This window comes from Lepidochelys olivacea, assembly GCF_965140295.1.
Source record: "Lepidochelys olivacea isolate rLepOli2 genome assembly, chromosome: 4".
Lineage (NCBI taxonomy): Eukaryota > Metazoa > Chordata > Testudines > Cheloniidae > Lepidochelys > Lepidochelys olivacea.
The window spans coordinates 54,085,511-54,098,488 of NC_140414.1; positions in this window are offsets into that span (position 1 = coordinate 54,085,511).

A 12,978-nucleotide genomic window follows, 5' to 3' on the forward strand; every position below is an offset into this window, starting at 1 on the left:
CAGGCGTTTGGATTTGGACCTCAGTTTGTGAGTTTTCTCCAGGTGCTGTATGCCTCCACGGAGTGTTTGGTTAGGCTCAACTGGACCCTGACTGAACCGGTCAGCTTCGGGCGAAGAGTGCGGCAAGGGTGCCCCCTCTCGGGCCAGTTGTATGCTCTGGCGATCGAGCCTTTCCTCTGTCTCCTCTGCAGGAGGATGACAGGGTTGGTGCTGCGGGAGCCGGAGCTGCGGCTGGTCCTGTCGGCGTACGCCGATGACGTACTCCTCATGGTCCAGGACCCGGGCGACTTGGCGCGAGTGGAAGCATGCCAAGCCATCTATTCGGCAGCCTCCTCCGCCCGAGTCAACTGGGTCAAGAGCTCTGGCTTGGCGGTGGGGGACTGGCGGCAGGTGAGCTCCCTCCCACCCGCACTTCAGACCATCCAGTGGAGTGCGGGTCCACTGCTCTATCTCGGCGTTTCCCTTTCCGCCACGCATCCTTCCCCGCCGGAGAACTGGCAAAATTTAGAGGGCGGGGTGATAGAGCGGATCCGGAGATGGACGAGGCTTCTCCGATGTCTCTCCCTCCGAGGGAGAGCACTGGTGCATAACCAACTAGTCCTGTCCACGCTCTGGTACCGGCTCAACACCCTAGCCCCGGCCCCGGGTTTCCTGTCCCACCTCCGGAGATTGATTCTGGAGTTCTTTTGGTCAGGATTGCACTGGGCCCCTGTCGGGGTTCTCCACTTGCCCCTGAAGGAAGGAGGGCAGGGCCTGAAGTGTCTGTACACTCAGGTCCGCGTTTTCCGCCTCCAGGCCCTGCAGAGGCTCCTTTATAGTGCAGGTAGTTCGCCGTGGAGCATATTGGCGCATGCCTTTTTACGCCGCTTCCATGGGCTCCGCTATGACCGACAGCTCTTTTATCTTTGTCCGAGAGGTTTTCCGCGAGACCTCTCCGGGCTGCCGGATTTCTACCAGGACCTCCTCCGGGCCTGGAAACTGTTTTCAACGACCAGGTCCATGGCGGCCATCGTGGGGGCAGATCTCCTCACGGAGCCCCTGCTACACAACCCCCAACTTTGTGTGCAGGCGGCGGAGTCCCGCACGGTGCGCCAGAGGTTGGTCCTGGCGGGAGTTACGAGGGTCGGGGACCTCCTGGACTACGACCGGGGGGACTGGCTGGATCCCCTGACGCTCGCTCGACGCATGGGGCTCTCCAGCCTTCGCACCCCCCGGCGCGTGCTTCAGGAGGTGGAGGCCGCTCTGACCCCCGCCGCTCGGGCTTATGTTAGCCGAGCCTTGTGCGAGGGCGCGCCCCGCCCATCCCTTACCCCAGGCCCGCCGGACCTTTCCATCGGGCCCCTACTCTGTCGATCCCAACACACCCCTCATCCTTTCACTGCGAGCCGGCTGCATGAACTGCAACCGGTCGGTTTTCAAGTTGCATCACGGAAATATCTATATACACTCACGCTCCATACCCTTCATGCCCGCACCCTGGTGTCCCGCCCCGATACAAAGTGGCGAGATCTCTTACCACCTTTGGAGGGTGAGCAACCTCGGTGGGCCAGCCTGTACTCCACCTTGGTCCCGAGGCCCGTCGGGGACATCAGTTGGCGGCTCCTTCACGGGGCTGTGAGCACGGGCGTGTTTTTGACACGTTTTACCTCCCTTCCGGAGACTTGCCCTTTTTGCAACGTGAGGGAAACCCTGGCGCACGTCTATTTAGAGTGTGCCAGATTGCAGCCTCTTTTTCGGCTCCTCACGAATATTCTTTTGCGCTTTTGGCTTCATTTTTCTCCCCACCTCTTTATCTATACACTCCCCATCCGTGGCCCCACCAAGTCGCGGGATCTCCTGGTTAGCCTCCTCCTAGCCTTGGCTAAAACAGCCATTTATAAGACCAGAGAGCGGAGGTTGGCTCATGAGGCGTCCTGCGATTGTGAGGCCGTTTTCCGACTCTCAGTACATTCACGTATCCGGGCGGAGTTCCTCTGGGCAGCGTCCACCGACTCCCTTGACACCTTCGAGGAGCGGTGGGCGCTGTCCGGGGTTCTCTGCTCTGTGACCCCGTCCGGTTCCCTCCGTCTGACCCTCTGATTGAGGGAAAGAGCGAGAGCCGCCAGTCACAGCCGTTAGTTGCTGTGAATACCATCATTACTGTCTTCTAGGAGGGGACCTATAATACATGGGTGTACCCCCCTCCCTCCCAACCACCCACCCCGCAGCCGTGCCCATCTTGTCGGGCACTCTCAGGAGAGGGAGGGTCGGTGACCCTGGGCGCGGCACTAGGTAACTCGAGAGGGTGGAAGACCACGAGTGTCGAGGAAGCCCCCCCGCTCTAGGCCACCAGGTAACTCAGGAGGGTGGAAGACCACGAGTGTCGAGGAAGCCCCCCCGCTCTGGGCCTGGGCTAACCTGAACACCTCTCCCTCCTGAAAGCTGTTGTGTTATACCTTTTGATTGCGTTGTTTTGTTGCTAAGTTTTTTTTTTATTTTATCCTTTTGTATTCTTTGTAACTGTTACAAATAAATTTCCTTTCTGTTTCAAAAAAAAAAAAAAAAAAAAAAAAAAAAAAAACCTTCCCTGTCGATCCACCCAGACCAGACCTATACTGTCCCGGGTCGCAGCATTTTTGACAACCTATTTCTAGTCTGAGACCTTTTGGAACTCGGGCGGAGAGATGGTCTGTCGTTCGCCCTCCTGTCTCTTGATCAGGAGAAGGCGTTCGATAGAGTAGACCATGGGTACCTCCTGAGCACTCTGCAGGCGTTTGGATTTGGACCTCAGTTTGTGAGTTTTCTCCAGGTGCTGTATGCCTCCACGGAGTGTTTGGTTAGGCTCAACTGGACCCTGACTGAACCGGTCAGCTTCGGGCGAAGAGTGCGGCAAGGGTGCCCCCTCTCGGGCCAGTTGTATGCTCTGGCGATCGAGCCTTTCCTCTGTCTCCTCTGCAGGAGGATGACAGGGTTGGTGCTGCGGGAGCCGGAGCTGCGGCTGGTCCTGTCGGCGTACGCCGATGACGTACTCCTCGTGGTCCAGGACCCGGGCGACTTGGCGCGAGTGGAAGCATGCCAAGCCATCTATTCGGCAGCCTCCTCCGCCCGAGTCAACTGGGTCAAGAGCTCTGGCTTGGCGGTGGGGGACTGGCGGCAGGTGAGCTCCCTCCCACCCGCACTTCAGACCATCCAGTGGAGTGCGGGTCCACTGCTCTATCTCGGCGTTTCCCTTTCCGCCACGCATCCTTCCCCGCCGGAGAACTGGCAAAATTTAGAGGGCGGGGTGATAGAGCGGATCCGGAGATGGACGAGGCTTCTCCGATGTCTCTCCCTCCGAGGGAGAGCACTGGTGCATAACCAACTAGTCCTGTCCACGCTCTGGTACCGGCTCAACACCCTAGCCCCGGCCCCGGGTTTCCTGTCCCACCTCCGGAGATTGATTCTGGAGTTCTTTTGGTCAGGATTGCACTGGGCCCCTGTCGGGGTTCTCCACTTGCCCCTGAAGGAAGGAGGGCAGGGCCTGAAGTGTCTGTACACTCAGGTCCGCGTTTTCCGCCTCCAGGCCCTGCAGAGGCTCCTTTATAGTGCAGGTAGTTCGCCGTGGAGCATATTGGCGCATGCCTTTTTACGCCGCTTCCATGGGCTCCGCTATGACCGACAGCTCTTTTATCTTTGTCCGAGAGGTTTTCCGCGAGACCTCTCCGGGCTGCCGGATTTCTACCAGGACCTCCTCCGGGCCTGGAAACTGTTTTCAACGACCAGGTCCATGGCGGCCATCGTGGGGGCAGATCTCCTCACGGAGCCCCTGCTACACAACCCCCAACTTTGTGTGCAGGCGGCGGAGTCCCGCACGGTGCGCCAGAGGTTGGTCCTGGCGGGAGTTACGAGGGTCGGGGACCTCCTGGACTACGACCGGGGGGACTGGCTGGATCCCCTGACGCTCGCTCGACGCATGGGGCTCTCCAGCCTTCGCACCCCCCGGCGCGTGCTTCAGGAGGTGGAGGCCGCTCTGACCCCCGCCGCTCGGGCTTATGTTAGCCGAGCCTTGTGCGAGGGCGCGCCCCGCCCATCCCTTACCCCAGGCCCGCCGGACCTTTCCATCGGGCCCCTACTCTGTCGATCCCAACACACCCCTCATCCTTTCACTGCGAGCCGGCTGCATGAACTGCAACCGGTCGGTTTTCAAGTTGCATCACGGAAATATCTATATACACTCACGCTCCATACCCTTCATGCCCGCACCCTGGTGTCCCGCCCCGATACAAAGTGGCGAGATCTCTTACCACCTTTGGAGGGTGAGCAACCTCGGTGGGCCAGCCTGTACTCCACCTTGGTCCCGAGGCCCGTCGGGGACATCAGTTGGCGGCTCCTTCACGGGGCTGTGAGCACGGGCGTGTTTTTGACACGTTTTACCTCCCTTCCGGAGACTTGCCCTTTTTGCAACGTGAGGGAAACCCTGGCGCACGTCTATTTAGAGTGTGCCAGATTGCAGCCTCTTTTTCGGCTCCTCACGAATATTCTTTTGCGCTTTTGGCTTCATTTTTCTCCCCACCTCTTTATCTATACACTCCCCATCCGTGGCCCCACCAAGTCGCGGGATCTCCTGGTTAGCCTCCTCCTAGCCTTGGCTAAAACAGCCATTTATAAGACCAGAGAGCGGAGGTTGGCTCATGAGGCGTCCTGCGATTGTGAGGCCGTTTTCCGACTCTCAGTACATTCACGTATCCGGGCGGAGTTCCTCTGGGCAGCGTCCACCGACTCCCTTGACACCTTCGAGGAGCGGTGGGCGCTGTCCGGGGTTCTCTGCTCTGTGACCCCGTCCGGTTCCCTCCGTCTGACCCTCTGATTGAGGGAAAGAGCGAGAGCCGCCAGTCACAGCCGTTAGTTGCTGTGAATACCATCATTACTGTCTTCTAGGAGGGGACCTATAATACATGGGTGTACCCCCCTCCCTCCCAACCACCCACCCCGCAGCCGTGCCCATCTTGTCGGGCACTCTCAGGAGAGGGAGGGTCGGTGACCCTGGGCGCGGCACTAGGTAACTCGAGAGGGTGGAAGACCACGAGTGTCGAGGAAGCCCCCCCGCTCTAGGCCACCAGGTAACTCAGGAGGGTGGAAGACCACGAGTGTCGAGGAAGCCCCCCCGCTCTGGGCCTGGGCTAACCTGAACACCTCTCCCTCCTGAAAGCTGTTGTGTTATACCTTTTGATTGCGTTGTTTTGTTGCTAAGTTTTTTTTTTATTTTATCCTTTTGTATTCTTTGTAACTGTTACAAATAAATTTCCTTTCTGTTTCAAAAAAAAAAAAAAAAAAAAAAAAAAAAAAACCTTCCCTGTCGATCCACCCAGACCAGACCTATACTGTCCCGGGTCGCAGCATTTTTGACAACCTATTTCTAGTCTGAGACCTTTTGGAACTCGGGCGGAGAGATGGTCTGTCGTTCGCCCTCCTGTCTCTTGATCAGGAGAAGGCGTTCGATAGAGTAGACCATGGGTACCTCCTGAGCACTCTGCAGGCGTTTGGATTTGGACCTCAGTTTGTGAGTTTTCTCCAGGTGCTGTATGCCTCCACGGAGTGTTTGGTTAGGCTCAACTGGACCCTGACTGAACCGGTCAGCTTCGGGCGAAGAGTGCGGCAAGGGTGCCCCCTCTCGGGCCAGTTGTATGCTCTGGCGATCGAGCCTTTCCTCTGTCTCCTCTGCAGGAGGATGACAGGGTTGGTGCTGCGGGAGCCGGAGCTGCGGCTGGTCCTGTCGGCGTACGCCGATGACGTACTCCTCGTGGTCCAGGACCCGGGCGACTTGGCGCGAGTGGAAGCATGCCAAGCCATCTATTCGGCAGCCTCCTCCGCCCGAGTCAACTGGGTCAAGAGCTCTGGCTTGGCGGTGGGGGACTGGCGGCAGGTGAGCTCCCTCCCACCCGCACTTCAGACCATCCAGTGGAGTGCGGGTCCACTGCTCTATCTCGGCGTTTCCCTTTCCGCCACGCATCCTTCCCCGCCGGAGAACTGGCAAAATTTAGAGGGCGGGGTGATAGAGCGGATCCGGAGATGGACGAGGCTTCTCCGATGTCTCTCCCTCCGAGGGAGAGCACTGGTGCATAACCAACTAGTCCTGTCCACGCTCTGGTACCGGCTCAACACCCTAGCCCCGGCCCCGGGTTTCCTGTCCCACCTCCGGAGATTGATTCTGGAGTTCTTTTGGTCAGGATTGCACTGGGCCCCTGTCGGGGTTCTCCACTTGCCCCTGAAGGAAGGAGGGCAGGGCCTGAAGTGTCTGTACACTCAGGTCCGCGTTTTCCGCCTCCAGGCCCTGCAGAGGCTCCTTTATAGTGCAGGTAGTTCGCCGTGGAGCATATTGGCGCATGCCTTTTTACGCCGCTTCCATGGGCTCCGCTATGACCGACAGCTCTTTTATCTTTGTCCGAGAGGTTTTCCGCGAGACCTCTCCGGGCTGCCGGATTTCTACCAGGACCTCCTCCGGGCCTGGAAACTGTTTTCAACGACCAGGTCCGTGGCGGCCATCGTGGGGGCAGATCTCCTCACGGAGCCCCTGCTACACAACCCCCAACTTTGTGTGCAGGCGGCGGAGTCCCGCACGGTGCGCCAGAGGTTGGTCCTGGCGGGAGTTACGAGGGTCGGGGACCTCCTGGACTACGACCGGGGGGACTGGCTGGATCCCCTGACGCTCGCTCGACGCATGGGGCTCTCCAGCCTTCGCACCCACCGGCGCGTGCTTCAGGAGGTGGAGGCCGCTCTGACCCCCGCCGCTCGGGCTTATGTTAGCCGAGCCTTGTGCGAGGGCGCGCCCCGCCCATCCCTTACCCCAGGCCCGCCGGACCTTTCCATCGGGCCCCTACTCTGTCGATCCCAACACACCCCTCATCCTTTCACTGCGAGCCGGCTGCATGAACTGCAACCGGTCGGTTTTCAAGTTGCATCACGGAAATATCTATATACACTCACGCTCCATACCCTTCATGCCCGCACCCTGGTGTCCCGCCCCGATACAAAGTGGCGAGATCTCTTACCACCTTTGGAGGGTGAGCAACCTCGGTGGGCCAGCCTGTACTCCACCTTGGTCCCGAGGCCCGTCGGGGACATCAGTTGGCGGCTCCTTCACGGGGCTGTGAGCACGGGCGTGTTTTTGACACGTTTTACCTCCCTTCCGGAGACTTGCCCTTTTTGCAACGTGAGGGAAACCCTGGCGCACGTCTATTTAGAGTGTGCCAGATTGCAGCCTCTTTTTCGGCTCCTCACAAATATTCTTTTGCGCTTTTGGCTTCATTTTTCTCCCCACCTCTTTATCTATACACTCCCCATCCGTGGCCCCACCAAGTCGCGGGATCTCCTGGTTAGCCTCCTCCTAGCCTTGGCTAAAACAGCCATTTATAAGACCAGAGAGCGGAGGTTGGCTCATGAGGCGTCCTGCGATTGTGAGGCCGTTTTCCGACTTTCAGTACATTCACGTATCCGGGCGGAGTTCCTCTGGGCAGCGTCCACCGACTCCCTTGACACCTTCGAGGAGCGGTGGGCGCTGTCCGGGGTTCTCTGCTCGGTGACCCCGTCCGGTTCCCTCCGTCTGACCCTCTGATTGAGGGAAAGAGCGAGAGCCGCCAGTCACAGCCGTTAGTTGCTGTGAATACCATCATTATTGTCTTCTAGGAGGGGTCCTATAATACATGGGTGTACCCCCCTCCCTCCCAACTACCCACCCCGCAGCCGTGCCCATCTTGTCGGGCACTCTCAGGAGAGGGAGGGTCGGTGACCCTGGGCGCGGCACTAGGTAACTCGAGAGGGTGGAAGACCACGAGTGTCGAGGAAGCCCCCCCGCTCTAGGCCACCAGGTAACTCAGGAGGGTGGAAGACCACGAGTGTCGAGGAAGCCCCCCCGCTCTGGGCCTGGGCTAACCTGAACACCTCTCCCTCCTGAAAGCTGTTGTGTCATACCTTTTGATTGCGTTGTTTTGTTGCTAAGTTTTTTTTTATCCTTTTGTATTCTTTGTAACTGTTACAAATAAATTTCCTTTCTGTTTCAAAAAAAAAAAAAAAAAAAAAAAAAAAAACCTTCCCTGTCGATCCACCCAGACCAGACCTATACTGTCCCGGGTCGCAGCATTTTTGACAACCTATTTCTAGTCTGAGACCTTTTGGAACTCGGGCGGAGAGATGGTCTGTCGTTCGCCCTCCTGTCTCTTGATCAGGAGAAGGCGTTCGATAGAGTAGACCATGGGTACCTCCTGAGCACTCTGCAGGCGTTTGGATTTGGACCTCAGTTTGTGAGTTTTCTCCAGGTGCTGTATGCCTCCACGGAGTGTTTGGTTAGGCTCAACTGGACCCTGACTGAACCGGTCAGCTTCGGGCGAAGAGTGCGGCAAGGGTGCCCCCTCTCGGGCCAGTTGTATGCTCTGGCGATCGAGCCTTTCCTCTGTCTCCTCTGCAGGAGGATGACAGGGTTGGTGCTGCGGGAGCCGGAGCTGCGGCTGGTCCTGTCGGCGTACGCCGATGACGTACTCCTCGTGGTCCAGGACCCGGGCGACTTGGCGCGAGTGGAAGCATGCCAAGCCATCTATTCGGCAGCCTCCTCCGCCCGAGTCAACTGGGTCAAGAGCTCTGGCTTGGCGGTGGGGGACTGGCGGCAGGTGAGCTCCCTCCCACCCGCACTTCAGACCATCCAGTGGAGTGCGGGTCCACTGCTCTATCTCGGCGTTTCCCTTTCCGCCACGCATCCTTCCCCGCCGGAGAACTGGCAAAATTTAGAGGGCGGGGTGATAGAGCGGATCCGGAGATGGACGAGGCTTCTCCGATGTCTCTCCCTCCGAGGGAGAGCACTGGTGCATAACCAACTAGTCCTGTCCACGCTCTGGTACCGGCTCAACACCCTAGCCCCGGCCCCGGGTTTCCTGTCCCACCTCCGGAGATTGATTCTGGAGTTCTTTTGGTCAGGATTGCACTGGGCCCCTGTCGGGGTTCTCCACTTGCCCCTGAAGGAAGGAGGGCAGGGCCTGAAGTGTCTGTACACTCAGGTCCGCGTTTTCCGCCTCCAGGCCCTGCAGAGGCTCCTTTATAGTGCAGGTAGTTCGCCGTGGAGCATATTGGCGCATGCCTTTTTACGCCGCTTCCATGGGCTCCGCTATGACCGACAGCTCTTTTATCTTTGTCCGAGAGGTTTTCCGCGAGACCTCTCCGGGCTGCCGGATTTCTACCAGGACCTCCTCCGGGCCTGGAAACTGTTTTCAACGACCAGGTCCATGGCGGCCATCGTGGGGGCAGATCTCCTCACGGAGCCCCTGCTACACAACCCCCAACTTTGTGTGCAGGCGGCGGAGTCCCGCACGGTGCGCCAGAGGTTGGTCCTGGCGGGAGTTACGAGGGTCGGGGACCTCCTGGACTACGACCGGGGGGACTGGCTGGATCCCCTGACGCTCGCTCGACGCATGGGGCTCTCCAGCCTTCGCACCCCCCGGCGCGTGCTTCAGGAGGTGGAGGCCGCTCTGACCCCCGCCGCTCGGGCTTATGTTAGCCGAGCCTTGTGCGAGGGCGCGCCCCGCCCATCCCTTACCCCAGGCCCGCCGGACCTTTCCATCGGGCCCCTACTCTGTCGATCCCAACACACCCCTCATCCTTTCACTGCGAGCCGGCTGCATGAACTGCAACCGGTCGGTTTTCAAGTTGCATCACGGAAATATCTATATACACTCACGCTCCATACCCTTCATGCCCGCACCCTGGTGTCCCGCCCCGATACAAAGTGGCGAGATCTCTTACCACCTTTGGAGGGTGAGCAACCTCGGTGGGCCAGCCTGTACTCCACCTTGGTCCCGAGGCCCGTCGGGGACATCAGTTGGCGGCTCCTTCACGGGGCTGTGAGCACGGGCGTGTTTTTGACACGTTTTACCTCCCTTCCGGAGACTTGCCCTTTTTGCAACGTGAGGGAAACCCTGGCGCACGTCTATTTAGAGTGTGCCAGATTGCAGCCTCTTTTTCGGCTCCTCACGAATATTCTTTTGCGCTTTTGGCTTCATTTTTCTCCCCACCTCTTTATCTATACACTCCCCATCCGTGGCCCCACCAAGTCGCGGGATCTCCTGGTTAGCCTCCTCCTAGCCTTGGCTAAAACAGCCATTTATAAGACCAGAGAGCGGAGGTTGGCTCATGAGGCGTCCTGCGATTGTGAGGCCGTTTTCCGACTCTCAGTACATTCACGTATCCGGGCGGAGTTCCTCTGGGCAGCGTCCACCGACTCCCTTGACACCTTCGAGGAGCGGTGGGCGCTGTCCGGGGTTCTCTGCTCTGTGACCCCGTCCGGTTCCCTCCGTCTGACCCTCTGATTGAGGGAAAGAGCGAGAGCCGCCAGTCACAGCCATTAGTTGCTGTGAATACCATCATTACTGTCTTCTAGGAGGGGACCTATAATACATGGGTGTACCCCCCTCCCTCCCAACCACCCACCCCGCAGCCGTGCCCATCTTGTCGGGCACTCTCAGGAGAGGGAGGGTCGGTGACCCTGGGCGCGGCACTAGGTAACTCGAGAGGGTGGAAGACCACGAGTGTCGAGGAAGCCCCCCCGCTCTAGGCCACCAGGTAACTCAGGAGGGTGGAAGACCACGAGTGTCGAGGAAGCCCCCCCGCTCTGGGCCTGGGCTAACCTGAACACCTCTCCCTCCTGAAAGCTGTTGTGTTATACCTTTTGATTGCGTTGTTTTGTTGCTAAGTTTTTTTTTATCCTTTTGTATTCTTTGTAACTGTTACAAATAAATTTCCTTTCTGTTTCAAAAAAAAAAAAAAAAAAAAAAAAAAAAAACCTTCCCTGTCGATCCACCCAGACCAGACCTATACTGTCCCGGGTCGCAGCATTTTTGACAACCTATTTCTAGTCTGAGACCTTTTGGAACTCGGGCGGAGAGATGGTCTGTCGTTCGCCCTCCTGTCTCTTGATCAGGAGAAGGCGTTCGATAGAGTAGACCATGGGTACCTCCTGAGCACTCTGCAGGCGTTTGGATTTGGACCTCAGTTTGTGAGTTTTCTCCAGGTGCTGTATGCCTCCACGGAGTGTTTGGTTAGGCTCAACTGGACCCTGACTGAACCGGTCAGCTTCGGGCGAAGAGTGCGGCAAGGGTGCCCCCTCTCGGGCCAGTTGTATGCTCTGGCGATCGAGCCTTTCCTCTGTCTCCTCTGCAGGAGGATGACAGGGTTGGTGCTGCGGGAGCCGGAGCTGCGGCTGGTCCTGTCGGCGTACGCCGATGACGTACTCCTCGTGGTCCAGGACCCGGGCGACTTGGCGCGAGTGGAAGCATGCCAAGCCATCTATTCGGCAGCCTCCTCCGCCCGAGTCAACTGGGTCAAGAGCTCTGGCTTGGCGGTGGGGGACTGGCGGCAGGTGAGCTCCCTCCCACCCGCACTTCAGACCATCCAGTGGAGTGCGGGTCCACTGCTCTATCTCGGCGTTTCCCTTTCCGCCACGCATCCTTCCCCGCCGGAGAACTGGCAAAATTTAGAGGGCGGGGTGATAGAGCGGATCCGGAGATGGACGAGGCTTCTCCGATGTCTCTCCCTCCGAGGGAGAGCACTGGTGCATAACCAACTAGTCCTGTCCACGCTCTGGTACCGGCTCAACACCCTAGCCCCGGCCCCGGGTTTCCTGTCCCACCTCCGGAGATTGATTCTGGAGTTCTTTTGGTCAGGATTGCACTGGGCCCCTGTCGGGGTTCTCCACTTGCCCCTGAAGGAAGGAGGGCAGGGCCTGAAGTGTCTGTACACTCAGGTCCGCGTTTTCCGCCTCCAGGCCCTGCAGAGGCTCCTTTATAGTGCAGGTAGTTCGCCGTGGAGCATATTGGCGCATGCCTTTTTACGCCGCTTCCATGGGCTCCGCTATGACCGACAGCTCTTTTATCTTTGTCCGAGAGGTTTTCCGCGAGACCTCTCCGGGCTGCCGGATTTCTACCAGGACCTCCTCCGGGCCTGGAAACTGTTTTCAACGACCAGGTCCATGGCGGCCATCGTGGGGGCAGATCTCCTCACGGAGCCCCTGCTACACAACCCCCAACTTTGTGTGCAGGCGGCGGAGTCCCGCACGGTGCGCCAGAGGTTGGTCCTGGCGGGAGTTACGAGGGTCGGGGACCTCCTGGACTACGACCGGGGGGACTGGCTGGATCCCCTGACGCTCGCTCGACGCATGGGGCTCTCCAGCCTTCGCACCCCCCGGCACGTGCTTCAGGAGGTGGAGGCCGCTCTGACCCCCGCCGCTCGGGCTTATGTTAGCCGAGCCTTGTGCGAGGGCGCGCCCCGCCCATCCCTTACCCCAGGCCCGCCAGACCTTTCCATCGGGCCCCTACTCTGTCGATCCCAACACACCCCTCATCCTTTCACTGCGAGCCGGCTGCATGAACTGCAACCGGTCGGTTTTCAAGTTGCATCACGGAAATATCTATATACACTCACGCTCCATACCCTTCATGCCCGCACCCTGGTGTCCCGCCCCGATACAAAGTGGCGAGATCTCTTACCACCTTTGGAGGGTGAGCAACCTCGGTGGGCCAGCCTGTACTCCACCTTGGTCCCGAGGCCCGTCGGGGACATCAGTTGGCGGCTCCTTCACGGGGCTGTGAGCACGGGCGTGTTTTTGACACGTTTTACCTCCCTTCCGGAGACTTGCCCTTTTTGCAACGTGAGGGAAACCCTGGCGCACGTCTATTTAGAGTGTGCCAGATTGCAGCCTCTTTTTCGGCTCCTCACGAATATTCTTTTGCGCTTTTGGCTTCATTTTTCTCCCCACCTCTTTATCTATACACTCCCCATCCGTGGCCCCACCAAGTCGCGGGATCTCCTGGTTAGCCTCCTCCTAGCCTTGGCTAAAACAGCCATTTATAAGACCAGAGAGCGGAGGTTGGCTCATGAGGCGTCCTGCGATTGTGAGGCCGTTTTCCGACTCTCAGTACATTCACGTATCCGGGCGGAGTTCCTCTGGGCAGCGTCCACCGACTCCCTTGACACCTTCGAGGA